At 37.5% G+C, this 27,377-nt stretch overlaps 1 protein-coding gene across 27 annotated transcripts in view; it reads left to right on the top strand.

Moving 5' to 3' along the window:
• NKX2-1 (NK2 homeobox 1) overlaps positions 1-26,599 on the top strand; it is a 46,317-nt gene extending 19,718 nt beyond the window's left edge. For 3 of the 27 annotated variants that reach the window (XM_074393378.1, XM_010334938.2, XM_010334941.2), the window contains 2 exons: positions 10,009-10,099; positions 23,557-26,599. The gene's annotated coding sequence lies outside the window, so the exon portion shown is untranslated. Of the gene's footprint in view, positions 1-10,008; positions 10,100-16,195; positions 16,323-23,556 lie in introns of all 27 variants that reach the window. The other 24 variants (XM_074393394.1, XM_074393385.1, XM_074393381.1 and 21 more) reach the window with 24 other exon arrangements.
• Positions 26,600-27,377: the final 778 nt, after the last annotated feature.

Raw genomic sequence — 27,377 nt, 5'->3', positions numbered from 1 at the left:
CCAAATTGGAGACATAGATATACTTTTTCTTACTTATTAAGTTATAAAGTTAAAATTTATGCTAATGAATAAGAATAAAGTTTTTCTTTTTTAAGAGAGCAGAGAGCAAGTAGACAGAAGGAAATTCCAAGACCATGTGATTTGATAGGTGGTCACATTTTACATTCTTAAATTTAGAACTGTAAACAACCATATTCTTTATCTCTTTATCTGCTGTAAATCTGCTGTTAGTACCTTGTTATAGTTCCTGGCACATAATATTTGCTCAGTAGATATTTTCTGAATCAATGAATTTGGAAAACATTTTTCACTACTTTCTGATATGCAAAATGTAAAGATAATGGAGTATTATTAGCATTTTTCTTGTTTTTATGTAAACAAAAAATTATTAAAATTCTAGGTCAATTTGATTCAAAATGACAGAAAAGAGGGCCAATTCTTTGTTAGTTAGTAAGAGGAGTCTTTTATATTTCCTTAGCTATATAAATTAAGACTATGTGAGGTGATGCTGTACTGTTTAAGACAAACGTAAAATTCCAGCTACAACACAAAATGAATTCTAGCAATTAATAACTTGGAAAATGCTTAGAGTTTACCTTTTTCTACATTCCAGAATTAAAATTTCCATAACACACCCACCATTGAAGATCTTTAAGATTTGAAAGGGTAACTGTCTTCCGAAGCAATGAGGGAGTCACAAATCCCATCATTCTGTAGGGAGTAGAAGTGGGAATTGGCAAATTCTTTTCATCTACCAGAAAAGAATTTAAAAACCAGTGTTGATTGTTAATGATAATGGCGTATAGGGCTGCTCTGTGGAAGGTGATCTGATGACCAAGGGAACCCATTACACAAGAGCAATGTCTGCTATTACTGTGCTCCTAACTGCTGTCCCGTGGTGAACATGTGAGTTGGGGCTATAACCTTGGGGCACAATGGAGCCAATGGCTTGGAGTTGGTGGGGGGGTGGTGAATCATAAGATTGGAAGTGGCTTCAGGATTGAGATGCCCTGTGCCTTGTATTAACCTAGACAACTGAAGCATTTCTTCATTGACTTGGGGGCCTGGCTCAAGATTACCTACATTCTACAGGAAGAATATGCTGGCAAATTCTTCTTAAATTTAAATGTGAATTATTTTATCAGTATGAGGGTATCACTTCAAGTGGAAAGTGTGTGTTTTTGTGTCAAGGGTGTCACTGGCTTCAGCTGAGCAGGCTCCTTTAGAAGACATTTGCATCACTGACAGTGTCTGTTTAGCAAGATGCGAAAGAAGATTGGACAGAGTCAAACAGCAATTGAACCTCAAATAAGAGAAATCTGAAATCTAAGTTCCATTAGTTTAAAATGAAAACTTGTCAGCCAGTCATGGTGGTACACCCTTGTAGTCCCAGCCACTTGGGAGGCTGAGGTGAGGCAGCAGGATTGCTTGAGCCTAGGAATTCAAATCTGCAGTGCACTGTGACCACGCCTGCGAATAGCCAATGTACCCCAGCCTGGGACCCCACCTCAATTAAAAAAATTCTCTTTTAAAGCACTCACTTGGCATGAAAATTCTGATACCACTTCATGTTTATATCCAAATACGTATTTACAGTCTTAATGGATTGCAGGTTATCCTTTAACTTGTGTTCCTAATAAGAAATGGAGCCATAAAAGGCAATTCTCTTTACCAATATCTAGAACAACAGTGGTCCACTATTTAACTGAGAATTCTCCTCTTCATTCACATGAAGATAGCAACCTATATTTCACTACCAACTTGATGCCAAAGTCAAGTCACTTCACTATAAAGTAAGAATAATTTAAAAATTGTACTGTAGTCAAAGGTTAATATAATAGAAACCTTAAAAAGAGGTTGGTAAAAATATTCTTTTGTCAACATGCACCCACTTAAGACATTCTAAAAAAAGAACTGGGGGATGTCACCCAAAGCCCTAAGTATTTTGTGATAAGAAAACAAAATTGGTGGCCTTTTTATATTGATTCATTTACTCATTCAGTAAACAGTGCTTACACCAGGCAAAGTATTAGGCATGGAGGGAAGGATATGTCTTTAACCTCAAAGATAATGTATGTGGAGAGATAGGCATGTAAGCAGACACAGTTCAGTGCAATGGGTGGAGCAATGTGAAGTCTGTGCAAGATGCTGTGGAATCCCACAAGTATTTATGTTTGGCAGAAGGAGAAAAGGTGGTGCTTGAGCCCACTCTTCAAGGAGGAGTAGGGTTTTATCAGGCATTGCAGGTGAAGGGAATAGCATTTACAAAGGCCCAGGGGCAATGAGAAGGCATATCATGTTCAGGGAATCATGCCTAGTTTGCATTGCCAGAACATGAAATGTGAGGAGAGTGTTAGAAGTGAAGCTGAAGGGGTGGTACAGGCTAAACATTCTGAAGATCCTTGAATGCCAGCCTAAGAAGTGTAGATTTTATCTTGCATAGCAGATGGGAAGCCACTGAGAAAACTCAAAACATAATCAGATGTGCATTTTAGAAAGACCAGGCAGTCAGCAGAGTGAAGAATGGAATGGAAATGGGGGCAAACTAGTGATAGTGAGACTATATGGTGATTGTTTTCACCTGCCTCCTTGATGTAAGCATGCTAAAGAGAACCAGCTTTAATTAAATAGATGTAAATCCTCAAAGTCTGGCAAGAATTAAGGCATAAAGATATTCTTCAAAGAAACATCATTTTAAAGAAAAAGACTTCACACTGGGTAAAGATGGCCAATTAATTTGGTGAGACCTGCACATACCTTTTACATCCATACTTTGTTTTACTTAATTATATAACTGATACCCATCTGAGGACATTTTTGTTACTGTATTGAATAAAAGAAAGACCCTGTAGTATTGAAGAAAGGGTGTTACCAGGACTCAAGAGACTTCCGTGTAGTTTAACTTCACACCATCATCTTCGTACGACCTTGGGAAAGTCACTTTAGCTCTTTTAGCCTCCATTTCCTCGCTTGTAAAATGAGGGGCACAGTGTAAATTATTTGTAATGGCACTTTATTTATATCATTCTATAATTTGCAGCTTTGCACTTATTAATCTCTCCTAATGTTTATTTCTCACCCCATCTTAATGATTTTTATTTTTATTATTTTTTTTTTACAATTTTAAGAGGAATAGAAATATTTGGAAGACAAGCTTTAGAGGTGTTATGAGGGGTAAAACTCTGTGTTGCTGTACTCCACTTTATTCAGTTAGCCTTTCTCCTGGGAAGAATAAGGATGTTGGTATCCATTTTGAAACACTGCTCATGAGTCACATTTTATCCTTACATGAACATAAAGACGACTATTTAATCACTTTTAAGGTCTACTAGGCTAATAAATAATTTAGCTCTAATTTATAGATTATAGATTTTTCCTGTCCAAAATGATTGTATTTCTCAGGACAAATAGGTGCATGTTCTCAAAAAGCTAGTGTGTGGATACAATTGTGACCCTTAAAATCATAGAAAGTGTGCTGCTTCTAAAAATAGGTTCCTTATTTTAAATTCTTCATTTCTTTGGAAACTTCCTGTTCTTTAATTTTTTTTTTCAACTTAAGGGCCTGTTTACATTAGCAATATATCTTCTAGAGCCCTGGAAGTTTATAGAGTTTGTACCTAGAGAACATCCTGGCACTATTACTATGCTTCAGAGACATATAGGTGTCCCAGAGCAAATCAAAATGTTTTTAAATTTATGACACGTTGAAGCTGATGAAAATTCATGACGTCTCTGTCAGAGCTGCTTGAGTTTAAATCATCAGAGAAAGGTGAGTGCAAAGAATTTTGTTTAATACTTTTATTCTGGAATCCTTCTCATTCCTTGCTCATAGTCCCAGGTTTTAGCTCTGTTCTACTTAGCAGCCTGATTACAAAAATAAAAAATTAGCAGTGTGTTCTAAATTGCTTTTCATTATTTTCTTCTTAAACCATTGCTCAGATATTTAACTTTCAAGGAGGAATTGAAATGTAGTTTGAGAATATAGTCACACACTACAGAACATGCAAAATACATATGGAAGACCACATGAGTGCTGGTAATTTAACTGATTATGATTTAGAAATATTTTCTAATTAGTCTTTTAAAATTGAAAAGAAAACATTGCAGGGAAATTCACAAAAATAAAAATTCCCAAAATACTGTGGATACTGAGATCAGCTGTTTTTAAGTAAAAATCCATTCAAAGCAAAATAAAAGGCATTGTGTGGTGTGTGCTGGCTAAAACTGAGAACACAAGAGCATTGCAGTTAATTAGAACCAATCAACAGGATGCTTTGCAACGTTTCTCACATCAGTGCACCATCTGATCTTCATAATACACATTTCCCACAGTCTTGATGCAAAAAGGATTGGATATAAATATTTGACTCATCAAAAATACATGATTCTTTTTAACTGTGTTTTCCAATAATTATTTTCAAGTTACTCTTATGAAAATAAGATCTTTAAAATCCCCAAAGGTTGTTCTATTTGCATTTTAAGGGGGGATAATCTTAGTTACTTTGTTTTGTTTTAATTTCATTTGTATTTGAACCTGAGAAAAATACTTATTTGTAAGAATATTTAAGGCATGAATTTGAATTATTATATGCTTTACATATGACTGTTGTACTTGTGAAAGATAACTGAGCTTTTTTTGGATAAACCATTATATTATGAATGATTAAATAGTACAATATAAATAATGAAGTACTACATTACAACTGTTTTCATATTAACAGAACACTGAACTAAATTAACTACATTAACATCTACATCATAAATGTTTTAAATGAATATGCAATATTTATCACTATTCTGTTTCTACAATTCATTCAATGCCTAGTTCAACCAAGAAAACTTTTGCTTTAGTTTCATTTATTATACACAGGAATTGTTCTACTAAGAAAAAATATTATATTGCTTTTGTCATATTTTTGTTAAGTTCATAATTTGTTCCTTATAGACATTTGTTTCCTTTTTTTTCTTCTTTGCATCTTTTTATTATTTTTATTTTTTGACAGTCTTTGTTACCTTGTCTATATTAAAGGTAGAGCTCCCTCTGGGCCACTGAAGTGCTTCAAAACAGATTCATAAGACAGTTTGCTAAAAGTATGTTTAACTTGAATCAGAAATATATACAACTTGACAGTAGTTTGTCAAGTTTTGCTTCCTCTTAAAAGCTAATTTATGATGTCTAGCAGGTATCCTTTTTAGAGATAAAATTAGCTGTGAATCTGTTGCTATTAAAAAGATAATTGTCTTCCAAATGAGTTGATGATCATTCTCCTAAATTTATAAGGTACAACTCGCTGATGGAAATAATTTATTCTTGGAACTCCACAGTCATCTCTTGCCAAAAGAAAATCTGTTTATTTATTTGTTTTGGTCTGTATGTTTTTTCTCCCTTTACATCACACAAGATGTTTTTCTCCTCCCAGCCTCCAAAAACCTATTGCTAAATATTGTCTTTCTTGAACGCTCGGGTTTCTGTAGGAAAAAAAAAAAAAAAAAACGTTTCAAGAAACTGTCTTCACGCCAGCAATAAACTTTTTTCTTTGTCCTTTTCTTTGAACAGATTTGATCTACTTCCATTGCAAGAGATGTCTCTTAGCTAGGTTCTCTTTAGAAAATTTACTCTTTCTACTAATTTACAGAGACAGCTTTGATGACAAATACTTTATTTAGAACATTCATCTTACAAACACAGAAAAAAGCCCATGTTAGGATGTAAATCTTTTTCTTACTAAAGAGCTTATTAAAGGCAATAATATTTGTGTTTATATTTTAAACATTTGATATATATTTGCCTGCTAGGATTGAAGCATAAGCTCCAAATGTTAACCGCTCCAAAGAAATGCAGTTTCAACAAATAACCTGAAATTGGCTCTGTTACATCTAGTTCGATTTACAGGAATTTAAATAATAATGGCCTGAAATGCATGTTACATTAACTCTGCTGATCTGTAACATCTTAAGCAAACAATTTAGGTAGAAAAGACATTTGATAAAAATAATTGGTTCAGGCAAAATAGAACTCACATTCTTCCACCAGATAATAATTCAGCGGCCATTCTAACTTCAGTAGTGCTTTATTAGACACAGTTTTCATTCTGCTTAAAGACGTAAGATAAAAGACACATTCTTTATCTTTAAACAATTATTTTAAAATAAGTAAACAGCGGGAATGGAATAAAACTTCCCTATCAGATTTACTTGTTGTTATTCAATTTCTCAAAAATTTTCTTCGGGGATAGGAGTGTCATATGTTTAGTTTCAGGACAAAGGCACCTTTTAAAATGAAGAGCTTAAAGAAAATCTTTAAAGAAATCTGCTTACTAGACAGTAGGCTAACTAAGCTTTTGGTTGTAAAATTATCTAGATTACAAAACCACGGGAAAAAAAACTAACATTTAACAAACTTTAAAACTAATGTAAGGCTAATTTTTAATAAAAAGCATCTTTTAAAAATAATAAAAGCAGTTATGAACAACTCCTGGAATTAACTTTGGCTAACATGTCTAGAAGGCACATTGTTTTACTATTCTTCTATGATTTTCTTAAGTTGGGAGTTAAGAAAAATTATGTAACTTCGGAATGTTTCCAGCTTAAGGAAACATTTTTTTATGCAGGATGATATGCAGTTAAAACAAGACAAGACAAAATCTTAGAGTCAAACAACATTAACTCATTTAGCGATTATGTATTATTGTTACTATTATATTGTTTGATAAATGACCAAGCAATTAAATAATTCAAATAATTCAGATTTCTAGCTGTGTTATAAAACATTTTTAATAATTTAGCAATTGATTATAAACTCCTTGCATGTGATTCATGAATATTCCTTTTTATATCTTGAGACAAGCATTTATATTTTACAGTTTATCAATTGCTTTTAGCTGCATGTTGTATTAAGGTAAAAACAATTTATTGTAAGCCAGTTGAGTTTGTTTAAGAGAGTGTTTACATTTGATGTTGCTTTTTAATAGAAAGGAATAAAGTTGCTAAACTCAATACAAGGCAATTGTTAATTTGTTAAAGTTGCAAATATTTTGTTAAAATATTTTGGCAATAAAAACAATTTCATAGATATTCATAAATCTTCACTTTATAAGTTTCTATCCTATATACTTTTTAATTGCTTTAAATATATAAGTGTATTATTTATGTTTAAAGGAATGAGCGAATTAGAATTCTAATTCACTCAAAGGAAAGAGAGTTTACATTTTTCGCCAGGATAATTAACTATTTGCTTGGCTTCAATTTATCTGTCTTGTACATACAGTGATTTGACAGAACTAACGAGTGAACACTAACCAAAGCTAGAATCAACGGGGAGAATAGTCAAGAAGGAAAAAAGGAAGAGTTTCAGGAAATGATATTTTCCCATCAGTGGATAGGCATGCATACATTAAAGGCATAAAAGGCAGCGGGAGGAGAAACAAAAGCTGTAAGCTAAGGATCCTGCACGTCTGAATTAACTAAATAGGGAAAAAAATGAAATCATTCTGCTTAAACCTGTTCACTAATAAAAGGAGAATGCTTTTGTTAAATATGCTTGGTGTGATTATCAAGCAAAATTTTCTTCTCCCAGGCATCTATGAATAAAACATGCGTTTGAGCACTAGGTAAACAAACAATAAATGGATGAGTTCAGTTACAACATAATAACATTTTATTTAGAAAACATATATAATCATATTTGTATTGGCAATCCAAATTTAATGACTTCTTTCAGTAAAATCAAAGTGCCTCACAAATAACATTTAATGCATAAGGATAGCTTATTCTTTGCCCTTTTTTTTCTGTTCTCTCAAAGAAACAGATTTTTAAGGTCTCTGCTAAACCATACATAAACTAGGTAAAATGTGTTTTTTTCCAGAAAAGATTTTCTTTTGAATCTTCTTAATTTTAGAATAGAGATGCTGTAAAAATAAATTAAAAAATAAGTTTTTGAGATGGGGAAGAAAACATTTTTAGTCTATGTAGACTGGGCTGATTTGAACAAGATTCTGTGTATAGCTGAACCAGTCTTTGGCTTATTAGCCATTTCATTAATACAACATCAACTTCTGCAAAATATGAATGAGAAGAAACCATTTACAATAAGAAAAGCAAACAACAGAATGAATTTCCTCTGTTGGTGTTTTGTAAGACTGTTAAACAGAAAATGGAGGGAAGAACTCTCTTTAGACGATATCACTTAATTAAGTAAAGCATCCTAATCAGAGTCCCCTCCAATTGTAATGACTGTAGGGAGTCAAGTACATTTCTGTCTATATTAGAGTATCTAACTGCAATGATTTATTGATATTTATTTTAGAAGTGCAACACAAAAGCAGTAAAACAGAGGAAGTAGGGAGAGAGGGAACATGCCATTGCTTACTGCAGTTACAACCAGAACACAACAAAATTCCTGATTTTTGTGTGGGAGGTTTTGCTTTCCAAAATCAGAGCCCACCTTTATAAGAGAATGTTCCTTTCCCTCATTTGATTTTTCCAAATGCTCACTGTGGTATTTCTTTGTCCATTAGATGAATCATTGATTCACTTTCTTCACTGCAAGAATCACTGCAAATGAGTGGATGAGCACCTGCTGTTTTCTGCAGTGACATTACTGGATTGCATTCTACACTGATTTCAGTCTTAAAATACAGCTTCTCTGTATGGGAGAGAGATTTGAGAAAGGAGAGTAAACATACTGTATAGGCAGACAGACATTGGCTGCCCTCCAAGTTGCACACAGCATAAACCTGTTTATCTGCTACATTTCACAGATCTCAAAAACATGTGAATAATCAGGAAAGCAACTGGATAAGTGATTCACACTAGGGAACCTAACCAATATTCTGATGAGAGAATGCTATGATGCTAAGATGTTGAAGCAAATAGGCTTACATTGTAGAAACTGCACATAGTAAAGTTGATTAGTGGTTCAAAGGAAAAAACAATCTGTACTAAAATGAATTTGAAGCAGTATCCCACCCTATGGTTTTGGTTTGGTATGTTTATGTGCAAGTTACCTGGATAATTGAGTTTAAATATATACTTTTATCCATACCATTCCAATAATTGGAGCCAGTATACATTGTCCTTCATGTTAGTTGTCAAGATACTTTATTTCTAGAGACCAAGATCTAAATATTGAGGGCTAGTGCCTTAAAACCCCAAATTATACCAATATATCTTATTTGAAATTAAATTACCAAACATGCTTTTTAAAAAGCAACTTTTCTTGGATGCCTACAGTCATTTTTTATTATTGTAGAAGATGAATTGTCTGATAGTAAATGAACTAGGCATGTGAGGCTCTCGTTGTTGCTATATCAGCGCTTTCTCTATTTTTCTCTTAATTTCTGTTGTTTCTTCCTCATTTGCTGATCATTTAATCTCCCTTTGCCTTATTCCCATGATTATTGTGCTTTAATATTTAGCTGTAAAGTAGAAACTCTAAAAGGTTTTGAGGCTAACCCCAAAAGTATACATTGGTTCGGAAAATTTCATGAGGTTGTTACTGAATTTTAGGCTTAAATCACTTCCATAAACCCAACCTAATTAATTACAGCAAGATGAATTATCAACTTGCTTGATATTTCTATCTATTCACTTATATGGCAGATCTGTCATCACAGGTCTATATACCAAGAAAATGTAAATTTTTCTACATTTGCAAACCCAAAATACTATTCCAGAAAGAAGAGCAGTAATACAACAAGGCAATTAAATACACACTGTACACCCTACAGCTTTCTTTTTCCTGCATTGCAGAAAGACAAATTGCTAAAGCTTTTTGATACCGGAAAACTTTGTTAAGTTATAGTAACCATAAACATCATCATCTTAGCAACAGAAAGTCTTGGAGAAGGTAGGTGACCTGGAAATTGATGTTCCAAACAATTTTCTGCTACATTTGAGCTTCTTCATTAAAGCTTTGCCTCAAGAAGGTATTGAGTCTACTGCCAATTGCATCTGCCAAATGCTTTTACTTTCCTTAACATTTTCTCATCTTCTCGCTTCTCATCTCAGGTTCTTTTTCTTCAGGATCAGACACAGAGACTGACTGAATGGCTCCAATTATCAGGATTTGAAAACCCAGTATCAGAATCTACCACTTTGTGTAAGTCTGCCCTAAGCAGTCTTTTCTTTAGCAACAGGACACTTGCATATTATGGGATCATCTTTTCTTCTTTACTTATCTCTGACCTTGTAAAATATGACAAAAACTTTTTCATGATTAATAAGTCCACTGCATGGGACATCTTGCAGGAAAGGCAACATAAGAACTAAAAAGCATTCCCTAAAAGATGTGTTCAGGTAAGTGACAGATGGAAGTTTGTGGATGGTCAAGGGTGTTACTAAAATTATTGACAACCTAATCATAGTCTGAAGACTTAACACATTGATTTTTATAATCACAGAAAATTATACTAGGACTTCTGTGTGAGTTGGGATTTGAATATATGCCCACAAAGCTGGAGTTGGTTCTGTGAACCTCAATTAAGGTCAACCATAGATTTTTTACTCGGCCAAGAAGAATCCTTTTAAAGTTTTTTTTAAATTGATAGCTACTCTGATTAAAAAATCATCACAGGAGCTGGGCACAGTGACTCACCCCTGCAATCCCAGCACTTTGGGAGTCTGGGGTGGGCAGATCACCTGATATCAGGAGTTTGAGATCAGCCTGGCCAACAAGGTGAAACCCCGTCTCTACTAAAAATACAAAAATTAGTTGGGCGTGGTGACAGGTGCTTGTAATCCCAGCTACTTAGGAGGCTGAGGCGGGAGAATGGCTTGAACCCGGGACGCAGAGGTTGCAGTGAGCCCAGATTATGCCATTGTATTTCAGCCTGGGTGACAAGAGTGAAACTCCATCTCGTAAAAAAAAAAAAAAGTAAAAAAAAAATCACTAGGGCTGGGCATAGTGATGCACACCTGTAATCTCAAAACTTTGGCAGGCCAAGGTGGGCAGATTGCTTTAGCCCAGGAGTTTAAAGCCAGCTTGGGCAACATAGTAAGACCCTGTCCCTACAAAAAATTAGTTGGGCATGGTGGTGCACACCTGTAGTCCCAGCTACTTGGGAGTCTGAAGTGGGAGGATCTCCTGAGCCTCAGAGGTTGAGGCTGCAGTGAGCTATGATTGTGCCATTGCACTGCAGCCTTGGTGACAGAGTAACACCCTGTCTCAAAAAAAAAAAATTCATAAACTCCTACATAATCTATATACCACAGGAGCCTTAGAAATAACATATGGGCTGCAAGTGAACTTTTTAATTCTCAAAGCAATATAAAAATTATACAAAGTTAAAAAAATAAAAAGTTATTCCTTCCTTTTCCTCCAGTCTCCTTAATCCCATTCTCCAGTGGTGACCATAATAGTCTCTCATCTATTTTTACCAATTTAAAAAAATTCATATGCAAGCACGTCATCTTTTAAATCACAAATAAAATCATACAATATAGTTACTATTTTAAACTTGTTTTTATTCACCTCAGTGTATGTGGCTGTTGTTTCATGCCCTACACATGGGTTTATCTCGTTCTTCTAGAGCTGCCAAAGATATTACATAACATACTATTATAGATATAACCACTACCATATTGAGAGACATTTACGTTGTTTTTATTTCTTTGCTTTTACAAATAATACTTCAGCAAACATACGTACGATTTTTTTTATTTTTCTATACATGTACTTGCAGAATTAACTCCTTGAAGTACAATTGCTAGATAAAAGCACATTTATAATTTTTGAATTATATTGCCACGTTATTGACATAAAAAGTTGTAACCATTTATTTTCACTGGCAGTTTTTGAGAGGTAAGGATTTTGACGAGGACTGACATGAGTTCTGTGTATGACACATCTGCCTTCTAGTCCATGTCTTCAAACTTGGCTAAACAGAGTTCAGTGGCAGCCAGGAGGCTTAGTGATGATCTAGCAGAAAGAATCTTCCTATGGCCTATGTGCCCAGTAACAGCTGTGGCTGGGAAGGAGCAGCCCTGGGATGAGGAGAGAAATAGCTAGGGAAATACAGCTGCCATCAGTGTAGGACCCGGCCTGAGTTTTCTCCAAGGCCACTTCCTAGAAGCCTTCCTGACAAAAATGGGGGCTGAAGAGCAAAACCAGGAGCCGTTCTCATAGATTGTCATGAGAGTAGAGAAGCAGCTACATTAGCACCACGTGTACCCTCACTTTCTCTGGCACACTCTCCGTCTCTGCTCAGATTCTAATCCAAGTGTGCATTTACCTTTTCTCCATAGCTTGTCTTGGCTTCTCAGGAAGTGCTATTCTCAGTCACCTGTGGCTGTTCATCAGCAGGCAGGAGTTCTCTAGGCTTCCTCTCCATTTTACCATTTAGCTTCTCTCTGCGTGATTAACCCAGAAAATTTGCCCGACATTGACCCAGTCCCCGGATTTGAAGAGACAGCCTCATCCTTGAAACTTTGACTCCTTATTCAATACTTTCATAAGTCCTATTTTCATCTTGAAATAGAAACTGGGAAGTGCCTCTTAATCTATACCTAGATCTCAGCCTTTATGTTGAGGGGTTACTTGAATGTTCTCAGGGTTACGGTTACATTAGAAGTTTGGTTTGTATTTAGCATTAACATGCTAGGCACTACGGTAGCCCTTGCAGGTGCAAAGATGAATGAAACACAGTTCATGCCTTCAGAAGTGTACCATAGTGAGGGAGACGCACTGACAAACACAAGCCACTCTGAGAAGCCTTAAAACAGAGGTATTTAATAAAAATTCTGCAAAGTCTCAATTCTGGAAATTTATCCTACAGAAATACCTGTGCACGTATAAGAGGACTTATAGATAAGTTGTTAACTGCAGCATTGTATGTTATGAGTAGAGTTAAGAAACCTCCTGTCAACAAGGACATTTTATGAGTCCTCAATGCTGACATGGAGTGATCTCTGGGATATATTTTATACGAGCAATCAAGTTGCAGAGCATTATGGTATATGTTGCTTTTTGTATAAAAAAATCTAGGACATAAAAATATGCATTAATGCTTGTATATACATAAAAACATTGGAAGAGCCCAGAAAAAAACAGGGCAAGTGCTAACTTATAGGGGCATCAGGGATTAGTGGGATGGATAGGAAAAGGGAATGTAATACAGCTTTTCAATGTCATTTTAATTCTTGAGCTATGTGACTGTATTATATAGTCAAATATATTATATTAAACACTTAAATGATAAAATGAGATTCACCCCTCCTCAACCTCTGCATTTTGTGAGGTGTTTGGAAGTACTTGGCTACATTTATCTGAGATAAAGATGTTTACAGGGACTGGACAAGGGAGGCTCCGAACAGGATGAAGAAACCTTCTTAGAGTCCACTGGATTTTTCTTACCACATCCGTAAATCTACTATCTCATGGAGATGATTTTGAGCAGAGCTAGGAGAAAGAATACTATTCTTTACAAAATTTTGAGAGATGGAATTTCTGGGTTTTTGTTTTGTTTTGTTTGAGATGGAGTCTCCCTCTTGTCACCCAGGCTGGAGTGCAGTGGCACGATCTTGGCTTACCACAACCTCTGCCTGCCAAATTCAAGCAATTCTCCTGCCTCAGCCTCCCAAGTAGCTGGGCCTATAGGCATGTGCCACCTTACCTGATTTTTTTTGTATTTTTTGTATTTTTTGTAGGGATGGGTTTTCGCCATTTTGGCTAGGCTGGTCTTGAACTCCTGACCTTAGGTGATCTGCCTGCCTTGGCCTCCCAAAGTGTTGGGATTACAGGCATGAGCCACAGCACCTAGCCTGGAATTTCTTATGAACAGGACACATGTAAAATATGGGAATAATTTCAGGAGTAGATTTCATTCTTTTAGTATCTTATAGGCAAGGCTGTGAGAATGGCCACCTCAGGTTTCCCATGATGATGTGGTAGGAAAGGCACAATTTACCTGTATCTTGAGTTTACCCACTGAAGTAATGAGGTTGATCAATGTGAAACTTTTCTTCTTAAAGCTTTATATAGGCTGGGCAGGGCAGCTCACACCTGTAATCCCAGCACTTTGGAAAGCCAATGTGGGAGAATCACTTGAGCTCAGGAATTAGAGATCAGCCTGGGCAACAAAGTGAGACCCTGTATCTATAAGAAATCAAAAACTTAGTGGGGTGTGGTGGTGCACACCTGTAGCTCTAGCTATTTGGAGGCAGAGGGAGGAGGATTGTTTGAGCCCAGGAGGTGGAGGCTGCAGTGAGCCATGCTTGGGCCATTGCACCGGTAGTAGAGCAAGACCCTGTCACACACATACACAGAGCTTTTAATGAAGGTCTCATACTGATTAATGAATGAGAGAAACTGGCTGCCTTACCGAAGAAATGCTTCTTTTTGTTAACAAAAATGTGTGCCATGTATTTTCTAGAACATCACACTAAAGTGATTTACAGATAGGTTGTGGGATTGAATTAGATCTTGAGAATTCTCTGGTGTCTTCCATAAACTGAAATTGGGAAGTTTTGAAGGAAGGTGTTAGAGAATAAATAACTTTTGAGGAAAAATGTTGATGATTATTTCATGATTATAATGTTAGAAGATTGTTAAAGAGTGATATAATCATCACATGAGCCACACAAGGGCATAGAAAGCCCCTGGTGGATGAGGGGGACTTTACCTCCCCATACATCTCTGCACCAAAGCTCATTAGTAGTACGACTGCCCTGACTTTCCAGCTCGTTTCAGTCCTTTTTGGCCAGAAGACTACACCCAGGAAGCATGGGGGTGGGTGAGCATGAAGGGGTAACTCCCTGCCTTCCATTTTACGTTTCTCTCATTTCTTCCTTCATCCCCCACAAATGTCATTTTGTCTTTCAGCTGGTCTCAAATCAGTCCTGTGGACAAGTCTGAAAAATCCTAGTGATTTAGAAATGAGACTTTCAGATATGATAAAGTCACCATATAACTTATGTAGTCTACACCTAGTATCTTGAAGCACTAGTGAGTCATTTTACTTTTATATGATCATCACACAAATTCAAACATGTTAAGCAAGTTATTGCTAGCAATCAGGACCGCTTGTTACATAACATCAGTAAGAGGGACTCAGGTGAGAAACAACTCTGATTATAGGCATTTAGCCCAAATGTACATCAGTCGTAACTCCTTCAATGTATTCTTTTAGCAGCTAATTGAAATACTTTATCAGTGAAAGTCTTAACAGTTACACAAACATACACATAAGAACATGGGGAAATTAAATAAGACTTATAATATACACTGTAACAAAATGATGGCTTAATTTGTACTCCCTATGTAATTTTAACTAAATATTGTAGTGAGTAGTTCTTACTTTAAATCCTAAGTATATGGGCATTTATTACACACAATATGAAAATACTTCAGGAGGCTTGTGATTAACGCTGTGGTATTCAGGCACAGTTTATAGAGACTTTCAATCAAAGACAAAAGGCCCAAGCGGATGATGAAACACTTAAAAAAGATGTATGTATACAACCAAGGACTTAATTCAGACTTGCTCATTTTAGCTCAGTTCTAGTTCTTGGCTTATCAGGGATGGCCCCAAAGAAGTATTCTCTGAGACTGGCTCAGGGATGCCTTGTGTATTAGCCCCTAGGGTAGGTTGGCCAGAAAAAATACAGGGCATCCAGTTAAATTTAATTGCAGATAAATAATGAACAATTTTTTAGTATACATATGTCTCAAATATTGAATGTAACATATTTTAAAAGTTAGTTGTTTATTAGAAATTCAAATGTAATTGGACTTTTTTATTTTTATTTTTTCTAAATCTGGCATCAGTATCCCACGGGTGCTGAAGAATTCTTAAATACCTCCTTTTCCTGCCCGCCATGCCCGATCTTGGATCTCTCAATCATACAGACACATGTTCTAACTCTTATGTACTCACTCTCTGAAATAAGGCGCCTTATAGATTTAAAACCCTCAAATCCAGAATTTCAATCTAGCTCCATGGTCTGGATCTCTTACTGGATACTGCCTATTACCTAAGCTTGCTCCCTCCCCATAGAACATTTTGTTTATATTCCATATTTTCAAAGACATTTTTAAACATTAGTGGTTAAAGAGAAACATCAGTTGCCTTGCCACTAAATGTAATACAGAGAAAATTCGAACACCTAAGTTTCTCTCTCTCTCTCTCTCTCTCTCTCTCTCTCTCTCTCTCTCTGCCTGAATTTAAATGCCAATTTTGATTTTTCTTTTTTTTTTCAGATGGAGTCTCACTCTGTCACACAGGCTGGAGTGCAGTGCAGCAGTGCTTTCTTAGCCCACTGCAACCTCCACCTTCCAGGTTCAAGAGATTCTCCTGCCTCAGACTCCTGAGTAGCTTGGATTACAGGTGCATGCCACCACACCTAGCTAATTTTTTGTATTTTTAGTAGAGAGGGGGGTGTCACCATGTTGGCCAGGCCAGTCTTGAACCCCTGACCCCAAGTGATCCACCTACCTCGGTCTCCCAAAGTGCTAGAATTACCAATGTGAACCACTGTGCCTGGCTCAATTTTGATTTTTCAAAAGCATATTCTTAAGGTTTGGTGCCTAAATTTTAAGGGGCAGACAGATGTGAAATGAGATAGGAGAGTTCTTTTCAGACTAAGTTTGTACCTCTAGACTGGTTTCTTGGAACTGTGGTAAAGGTAGCTACTCAAAGGTTCAATTTAAGATTTTCTATGTCAAACCAAATGCCACCACTACTAAAATATAGGAACTAAAGAAAAGGAACCACAATATGGTAGAATAAAGAATAAAAAAATTAGAGTTGGCAGATTTGAGATCAAGTCCTGGCTCTGCACCAGAAGTAGTGGTGAGAGTGTAGGCAAGTCACTTAGCCTCCATGACTTGCCAGTTTCCTGCTCAATACAACAGGGATAGCAGGGCCACCCTAAAGAGATATGTTTGTAGAAATGATTGGTAAATTTCAAGTCCAATCCAGATGTTTGTAGTGGTGATGATGAAGCTAATGGTCAAGACATAAACATTACAGACTCTCAAATTTTTTTTCTACCACCAACTCGGTTCGTAAGAACTATATACACACATACAGACACATATATACACACACATATACACACATATTACACACACACACCTGCGTGTGTGTGTGTGTGTGTGTGTGTGTGTGTGTGTGTGTTGTTCTTATACGGGTTGAGAAAAGAAAAAAAGACACCAAAAATGAGCCCAATTTCATACTTTTAGAAAACAGCTAACTAAAAGACTGTGTGTCCAAAAATGGGATGTTGAGAGTAAAATATTTAGGATCACATTGAAATCACGGGTAACAGAGAAGAACACTGAGAAACATTTTGTTTAAAGCCACTTACTTTTATTTTTGGGTCAATACTCATTCAATACCCAGCCTATCTATTTTATAAAAAACATTAGCAAGGCCTTTTCAGATTCATTTATTATTGACATAGCCAGCTTGGAGTTTTCAGTGCATAGCGAAGGCTTTGAGGAGGTGTTGAGGGTATACATTTGCTCAGCGATAAAAGAGAGGATGGAACAAAAGAAGAGGTTGGGCTGTGTGTCCGTAGGTTCCTTTTTGGCACCTGCTTCCTATGCTCAAGGAGAAGGGTGGAGGGAGCGCCCGGGCCAGCCCTGGTGAAGACAGTGGGAGGGTTGAGCTGCCGAGCCCTGGGTGCCAGCTCTGACTGAAGAGTATTTATCCTTGTTTAATTTTACTTCAGTTTTTACTATATAACCAATACATACATGTTACAGAAAACTAGTGAATACAGATAAACAAAAAAAAAAAAAGAAAGAAAATGTAACAATCATCACTAACTCTTCCCTCCAGAGGTTTGGCATGCTCGTGAGATGTCAATTGGTGTTGCACTGTATCCCCACGTGAGTTATGAGATCTGTGAAGAAACAGAGTTAATCCCACACTGTCAGAATCCCCCAAAGATACCTATTATGGTGGTCTGCATGGAGGTGTTACTCAACACATGTGTTTTAACCAAGGCATCTAGATTGGCACTAAAAGTCGTTGTCACTGAATCTTGAGCTCCATCCTTTACAGGGTCTCGAGCTGCTTTTTGTTCACTTTCACTTCCCATGCTTGATCATAAAAGGAAGGGAGTTGGGGTTCCAGCTCTAGATTAAAAGCATCCACCTTTAGAACTCAGAGTCACCTGACCTTGTTTGAGAGACTGAGTGGAGAGGGATCAAGTGGGATAAGCCTGGCCCAGTGCTCAAACTTTGCTTGTTGAAGTGGAGCAGTTACCCTAAGCGCCTCAGGTCGTTTGTCTTTGCCCCAGGTGCAGATTTCCACAGACCAGTTCTGGATCCTTGGAGAAAGAGAGGAGGATACTTAAAAATCAGAAGACACATCTTCACCCAAGCCTCTGAGGCTTTGGTGAGCCAGGCAATATTGCTTTGGAAATACCTGATGGAGAGAATAGAAAGAGGCATTCTTCTCCACTGCTCCATAAACCACTAAGCAACATTGGCCCATCCGTGCTCTGGGGTACTGGTGACAGTGCCAATAGAACATGCAGTGGGGGTGGCCAGCAGGGGGGCAGAGGGCCTGGTGTCTGTACAGGAGGCAGCGGTTTCCAGGGAGGCACAGGCATGGTGGATCCCTGGAGTGCAGTGGGATCTAGAAGTATTCCAGTTTACAGTAGACACAGTTGTACCTGTAGGACTCAGTAATCAACAGAGCAAAACAAAAGCATGAAAGTGGCATCTTTTACAAGAGTTATAACCAAGCACTTGTGAGACACAACCCAAGATATGTGTGTTGCATGTGTGTGTCTGTGTGTGGAGAAGGGCAAAAACTCTAGAGAGGGCTCCATTTCAGACATCTGACCCGACTTCCTCTTTTCTAAAACCAGTCCTAAAAGTTGTTACTAAATAAAATGATTGTCCTTTCCAGTCATTTAACTAAACTATTTTTGAACTCACAGCCTTCCTCTGGTGTCCTATGATACTTGAATTGGATTCAGGTATCTCTGACCCCCTCCCCAGAATTTCTGGGTTAATAATAATATTGATCTTGTAGGGTTGTTATGAGGATTAAACAGTATAATACTTGTTAAGAGCTCAGCACAGTACCAGGCACATAGTAAGCACTTCTCAGAATTAACTCTAATATGACTGCTGCCTCAATTCACCTCCCAGACAGGTCTCATTTTCTGCTTAGTGTGCTGTGAGAAAGACTTAGGCTTAAACTGTGATTCGCCATTAATGTCCTTGGATATATTGCTTAATTTCTGGGTAATCTGAATTAACCCTACAAATATGGAGCCCACGGTGTACCAGGCATTGTGCCAGGTACTACAGACCCATGGATAAACAGCTCGAACATGCCCCTGCCTGCAAAGCATGCAATGTCTGGGAGGCAGGTGAGGTAGCTAAAGGAATAATTTTAATACAGAGCTGAAAGGAAATCAGACGCGCAGATGCCCACTCATCCAACTTGAATGATAATAGTTAATAGACTCGTCCAAAAAGTCAGCAAAGTAGGGGGTCATTAAAAATGTTATCTACATGCCTTAATTGTTCTATTTCAATTTAAAGCAGATTAGAGGTTGCCAGGAGACAGGGGAGCAGGGGAATGAGGAGTGTTTACTTAGTGTACAGGGCGTTCTTCTGGGATGATGAACAAGTTTTGAAACTAGACAGAGGTGGTAGTGGCACAACATCATGAATGCACTAAATGCCATTGGCTTTTGAATTGTTAATTGTATGTATGTTATATGAATTTCATTTCAATAAAAAATATAAATGTATAGGCTGGGTGTGGTGGCTCCTGCCTATAATCCCAGCACTTTGGGAGGCTGAGGTGGGTGGATCACGAGGTCAGGAGTTTGAGACCAGCCTGGCCAATATAGTGAAAGCCCATCTCTACTAAAAATAGAAAAAGTTAGCTGGGTCTGGTGGCATGCATCTGTAGTTCCAGCTGCTCAGGAGGCTGAGACAGGAGAATTGCTTGAACCTAGGAGACGGAGGTTGCAGTGAGCTGAGATTGCACCACTGCACTTCAGCCTGGGCAACACAGCAAGACTCCATCTCAAAAAAAAAAAAAGTATATTATTTTGCCAATCTTTTGATGCAAGACTAAGGACTTTTCCTGAAATTATGTCCAATAATGGAAGTCCCAGGTTATCTTTCTGACATAAAACACATCCATAACATATATACATGTTTTATTTCTATTTTAATTTATTTAAATTGGAGCAAGAACTTAGATACTGACAAATGTATGTCAGAGCAGAATCTTTTTAGATTTTTAATGATTTATTTCCATTTACAACTTTACATCAATGAGAGCAACTTTTAGAAGCTTACATTTGTCTTTGTACATTATAGAAACAACTTTCTATACTCATATTTTATGAATTTACATAAGATTTCCTCAAATAACATAGCTACAACAATAAGTAAAACTGTAAAATAATTTAGATCAAGCACATCTGACTCTTGGCAGGCAAACAATGGAATTCACCTGGTGAGAGCAGTAGTAAGATGCGTGTATAGAGAGCAGCTTATCAGCTTTGAGCCTTGGGGATGGCAGGGCTGTAGTCAGTGTGCTTAACAAGAAATTACATGTATCGAGCTGGTTAAATAGAGGCCATTTTAAAGGCATTTGTAATACAGTGGATGCCCAGAAGGAGGATACTTAACATGAACTGGGAGTTGAGGAATGCCTTTCCGGGGGAAGTGACATAAGCTGAGGTCTAAAGGTGTGGAAGAACCTAGCAAGAAGAAAAGTCAGATCTGTTTCAAGCACTGGAAACGGCTAGAGAGAGGAGAACTCTTATACTGGAGGAACAGCAAGAAGTATTGCTGGAGTGTGGCATGCGGAAGGGGATGTGTTGAAGATGAAACTTGGAGAGGATCTTCTAAGCCATGTTAAGAAGTTGAGACTTTATTCTAGGGATAGTGGAAAACCATGGACAATTTTTAAGTAGATGACTGACATAATCAGACTTGTGTTTCAGAAAGATTCCCTGGTCTGCATTCCAGGGACCAGATGAGAGATGGTGGTAGGGCAGTGGAGGGACAAAGGGTAGGGAAGTCCTGTGACAAGGCTATCAAGGGAGTGGTGATATGAGCCTAGTACTACAGGGATGGAGAACAGTACACATCAGCTCTGAGAGGCAGGTGGGGGTACACTGCATAGGGGTTTAGTGGCCAAGTGTATTTTGGGGGTGAAGGAAAGAAAAAAGACCAGCTTTGGTGATAGTGTTATTTGCTGAAATAAGAACATGGAATAAGAGTAGCTTTGGAAAGAAGATGAGGTAAGCTTAGAATATACTGAACTCGAGGTCTAATGAAGCTGTGGGATGTCCATTAAGTAGCTAGTCATGTAACTCTAAAACTGGATCTCAGAGGTTAAAGTGGCCAAAAAGTCATATAAGGGAAGGAATAGAAAGTATGCAATGAATTTTATCAATGAGGAGGCCCCTGGAACCATTGGTGAAAGCAGCTTTAGAAAGCAGGTAGGCACATGAGCCCAGTGGTAATGGGCTGAGGAGAATGTGGGCATGAGGAAATGACCATGGGTACTTAGAGAATTTGGGCTTTGAAGGGGAGGACAGAGTAGGGGAATTTCCAGAGGAGCTGGAAGAGGAGTAGGAGAGGAAGAACATATTTAAGCATTGCTAAGATGAGTCAGTAGAAAGGTCTGACACTACTACCGGTACCCCAGAGCATGGATGGGCCAATGTTGCTCAGTAGTTCACGCCACAGTGAAGAAGAATGCCTCTTTCTACTTATTCTCTCCATCAGGTATTTCCAAAGCAATACTGCCTGGCTTGCCAAAGCCTCAGAGACTTGGGTGAAGATGTGTCTTCTGATTTTTATGTACCATTCTCTCCTCCAAGGAACCAGAAATGAGTCTATGGAAATCTGCACCTGGGATGTTTGTATTTTTTGCAGAGACAGGGTTTTGCCATGTTGCCCAGGCTAGTCTTGAACTCCTGAGCGCAAGCAATCCACCCGCCTCGGCCTCCCGAAGTGTTGAGATTACAGACGTGAGCCACCTTGCCTGGTAGGCCATAATGCTTTACATGGGCTTACTCACTTATCCTCTCACAACAGTGCTCTATACCAAGTGTGGGTTTCTGCATTTAATCCCCTCATTATTTCCTCCCTTTCATTTGCAGCATTTACCTCTCACTTTCACTGTTATGTTTAGCTGCTCAGCAGAGGTGATGGGCTCCTAACCACACCGGAGTCATCTCATGTGCTCATTCAGACTTCAGAGTATCCTAGCTTTCCGTTCTTTTAGCTAGGCCAAGATGGGAGCTTTCTGTTCATTGTGGAAAAAGGCTCTTTTCTCCTCATAGCCTTATTCCAATACTTATCTTTAACTATTAACCAGAATTATTAAATGCTTAGTTCGCTGCTTGCACATGGTTTTCAAAAAACTGAATTCTCCTTTCCTTAATTCTGTTTGACACATCTCATTTCCTCACTGCTCACCTCTAAGACATTTTTCTGCCGTACAAGCCCTCCTCCTTACGCCCTCTTTTGGTGTGTTTCTTTCCAATTACTTCTATGCTTTGGAAAAATATAATTTTAAAAATACTGCATGTTCTTTTACTTGCTATTTTAACCTAACTATTTTCTTGTTAAAATTATTAACTATAATTTTGATAACTGCCAGATATTTTTTTTCCTTTGAGACAGAGTCTTGCTCTGTCACCCAGGATGGAGTGCAGTGGCACAATATTGGCTCACTGTAACCTCAGCCTCCTGGGTTCAAGTGATTCTCCTGCCTCAGCCTCCCAAGCACCTGGGATTACAGGTACAAGCCACCCAGCTAATTTTTGCATTTTTAGTAGAGACAGGGTTTCACCATGTTGGCCAGGATTGTCTTGATCTCTTGACCTCATGATTCACCCGTCTCAGGAAGTGTTGGGGTTACAGGTATGAAACACCACATTCAGCCAACTGCTAGGTATTTTATCTTACAGCTGTATCAAGCTTCATCTGGCCATTTCCCTATAATTAAGCATCTAGCTGCTCATGTCTTTACACATAAATCTTTGCTCACATTGTTTATTATTTCCCTGCCTGAGGCTTCTAGAAGTGGGATTACAATGGTAAGCATTTTAAGAGGAATACAAAAGCTAGTTTCACATTAAGAACTAGAAGTGATACTGTTGACTCACCAGCAGAATACTAACTTTTCAAGTCCTGATATTACAACAAAAAAGAATGGCTTTATGAATCTCATTTTATAAGTAGCATCATCTTCTTCATCTTAAAAATATTAATCATCTAACTGCTTACAGTGTTATAAGTTCACTGGTCAGAGAACTATATAGCTCTGATCTCTTCATTCCAAAAATTTACATTCCAAGGAAGATATACCTATGTGAAGATTCACCAAATGCAGACAAGAACTATTGAAAATGCCCCACGGATAGACCTCCAAATGTGTTTAGGGTAATTGCACTTCAAATATTAGAACCAAAGTACATTTATTTTGTAGATGGGGGAAGGGAGCAGGCAAGTGAGGACAAGCTGGGACATCTTACCCGGACAAATGGAAGGAACAAATGTGTGATCTGCTCATTCTCTATGAGGGTCTCTGTTGTTATATATTTCCTCTCTTCCAGAGCATAACAACAAATGGCTGCTCTCAGAAAAGTACTGTGACCACAGAAAGGTATTCACTTGGCTCTGCAAACTCCTCCATTTCCCTCTTGACTCTCCTTTGCCATATCATCTTCTGTCCCCTATCCTTGCCTGAGATCCCCAATGAATCCTGCCCTTAATCTGTGGGGGTGGTAGGTGGCACTAGTTTGAAGAGCTTACTGGATCTCCCTCAGTGAGTCAGCCTGGAGTTGTGTTCAAAAACCCAGACCTCCCAGACACCACCTGCTGCTGTCCATCATCATCTTCAGGTGCTGGGCTCCCTTGTGGGCCTCCTCCTCTCGCCTCTGCTGCAGCTGTCCCATGGGTGCCTGCCCTCTCTGATATCACAAGAGAACCCATCTAGATTCCAAGAACAAACTCATCTTTATTTGCCTCCCTCACACTGAAGGTAAAAACAACATTAATAACCACAATAAATACTTAGTGAGTGTTTACTATTATTCATTTAATTGTTGTTCCTTCCATTCTAGGCCACGATAAGAGACATGCCATAACTTACTCCTTAAGAGACCTGAGGACACACATACACAAACATATCGGGCATACCATCACTAGCACCAAAATTGATTTTCCCTGTCTACCCAGAACAGGCCTGAGGGAGAGGGGAAAGCTGATACCCACCTGTGTCGCTGTTTATGTGCCGAGTCCAGGAACAGTCCATACAGCCCTGCTGCATCCCATGACGCTGTCACCAAGAAGGAGGTCATCCAAGGCCGAGGTGTTTTCATCAGAATGTTCATTGAAGTAGCGACGCTGACTTCGTTCTTAGGCAGATTCTTTTCCTGTGGCATATCCAGCCTATTTGCCTAGTTTTCTCATTCTTCTGGGGTCTGTTTACTGTATTCCAGCTACCAAAGTGGTAGAAGTAAAATTAAAAGAGTTCTAAATAGCTTTTTTCCATGTTAGCTGCCTCACATTAATGTGGTCCTATCATCATTTGATGATTTGGTGACTGCAGTTATCCATACTAGCTCTCCTACCACTGACTACTGAGAGTTAATTATTACTGAATATTCATCTATCCAGGGTGAGTTATAACTTATGCCAGGTGTTTTGGTGAATAATACTAATGCAATTCATTTCACTGTTTACCCTCTCATCTTAAAGTTATCTGCTGGTAAAATAAGATGGATTGGATTGGTACTTAATTTTTTTTTCTTTGTGAGGCTTCTGCCCTATCCATATTAAACTGTTTTAAAATTTATTTTACTATTCATACTTCCTGTCCATGAATCATATAATCATGTCCTTTGCCCATTTATCCATTGGGAATATTGTTAGTGTTCACATGTATGTTTGAATAAATTTTCATATACTTGGTGCTGATAATTCTATTTTTCATTTGTGTTAACTTTTTTTGTATTTATTGTTAGTTATTTCTCTTAGAAGTTAAAATTTTAGGTAACTATATTTGACTATTTTATTTAATTTCCAATTTCTTCATTGCTCCACTTGTAAGAAAATTATCACTTTAAAGTGAAACTAAAAGCCCTATATATTCTTTTGGGTCTCTATTTCCCACCATCCCTGAGATTTTACTCTGACATTCTCTGGGCCTTATAGCCCAGGCCCCATAACTATTCAATGCATTACCTTCACAAAGGTTTAATACTTGTGTTATGACTTCAATTGAGTAGTTACCTTAGAGCCTATTACCTTATTTATCCTGTATTTAGAACTATTTCCCATGTTTTCTGTTGTTCAAGGGGCTTATAAATCACACCCAACTTCACACATTCACTTACTCATTTACTTATTCACTCATTCACACTTCCATTTATCCATTCATTTACCTAACCATATTTGGCACACAAACTCTAGGGTGACCAATGGTGATCCTTGCTTCCTGGTGTGTTCACTCTTGTGTGTAGGCAGGACCTGGGACTTGCTTCTGACCAACAGAATATGGCAAAAGTGGTGAGATGTTCTTCCTGTGATTGTGTTACATAACATAAGCCTCTGTCTTGCTAGTAGAGTCACTCTAGACACTCTCCTTGTTGGCTTGATGAAGTAAGCAGTCATATTGAGGAAGCTCTCCTGGTGAGGAACCTTGGGCAGACTCCAGCTAGCAGTCAAAAAGAAGACTGGATCCCTGGTCTTAGAGCTGCATGGAAATGAATTCTGCCAATAACCTGAGTGAGCTTAAAAGGGGTTTATTCCTCAGTCAGGTATCCAGATGACAACACAGCCCAGGTGATACCTTGATTGCAGTGTTGTGAGACTCTTAAGCAGAGGGCCCATCTAAGCCATGCCCTTACCTAGAAACTGTAAGATAATAGTTATTTTGAGCCACAAAGTATGCAAAGTATGCAGTAATTAGTTATGCAGAAATAGAGAACAAGTACACTGTGCTGTGCTAATTATCATATGCATGATCTCTTAGTGTTTCAAGTAATGTCATAAGCCTGTTATTAATATTATCTTCATTTACAGAAGGAGAAACTGAGGCTCGGAAGTTGATCTCCAGAAGGTTTTGCTCTTAGCCACTACACTATTATGGCATGTTTTACCTTAATGTATTGCATTGTTTCATGGGTTCAAGTTATCATGTCCTTCGACAAGTTTAAAAATCTATCTGCTAAAACCTGTCAAATACATTAAGGAAAAGTCCTGCATGGCACATCTCGCACACAAGGTAGATGTTTTTAAGTTCAACTCTATAAAGACATTTCATTTAACTGTTTTGTGCTGTACTTACATCATACATCATACACGTAGAAATAATATTTGATTCATGAATAGGAAAGGTTTTCTTAAAAGTGATGGACTGTGAACTATTTAGAAGAAAGAATAATCATGGCAGACATGAGCCCTAAATGCTTTGAATTTATCTGGAATTAGAACGTTCAGAAAAACATTAGTTAAAATGTGCTGCAGCTTGAATTCTGTCTTTAATTTTGCTGTAAGACTAAAACATTTAATCTCTGTCTTAATGTTAACATTTGTGATCAAGTATAGACAAAAATATAATATAGAGATATTTAGAAACAGGGTTTTTTTTTTTTAAACAACTAAAGTCCTATTTGGTTCACTGTTCTGAGGAGTTAAGGTGGAATTGTGAAGTCCTCTAATAAAAGTCCTTTTTGTTCTGCATTATCAGATGTTAATTATTCATACTGCATGGCTGAGGATTTTGGAGGCAGACAGATATTCACCTGCGGTATCTGGAACACCAATGGGGGTCTACATCAACACAGAATTTATACAGCAGCTGGTGCTAGTCAAAGCTAATGAGAGAATTTCAGTTTAATAAAAAGACCCCCAACTGAGCACACCATCTTGAAAAAAGTATACTTATCAAACAACTTTCAATCAGTTCAAGAGAGACACCTTAATTGGGAAGAGGAAGGATTGCAGAGTAGTTTGTAATCATGCCAATTCTAGATCAATAACTGCATGTCTGTTCTGTGGTAGACATAGCTTTTGCTTCATATGAAGTAATCACATATAAATTCTATTTGGATAAGGAAACCTTGCTTTATTTGACAATGTATAATGATATCCTCTTTTAATACACCTCTTTGTCTTCATAATAAACACAAGTAAAATTTAGATATGTGACAGTAAAAGTCAATATAATTGTTGATTTTTAAAATAAACTTTGTATCTAACAGGAAAGCAGTGCTTATGAAATTTTTATATTTTCAAAAATAATTTTGTTGAAATAAAATTATATGAATAAAGTTAAATGATGATGGTTTAACTGTAAGAAGAGTATACTGAACACTGATAATCTGACTTGTATGAAATTACTTCAGGGAAGGCTGTACAGAAAAATCTA

Source organism: Saimiri boliviensis, chromosome 2 (assembly GCF_048565385.1).
Source record: "Saimiri boliviensis isolate mSaiBol1 chromosome 2, mSaiBol1.pri, whole genome shotgun sequence".
Taxonomy (NCBI): Eukaryota; Metazoa; Chordata; class Mammalia; order Primates; family Cebidae; genus Saimiri; species Saimiri boliviensis.
Note: the sequence above shows the minus strand (reverse complement) of the source record. Positions and strands in the feature narration are given on the sequence as shown.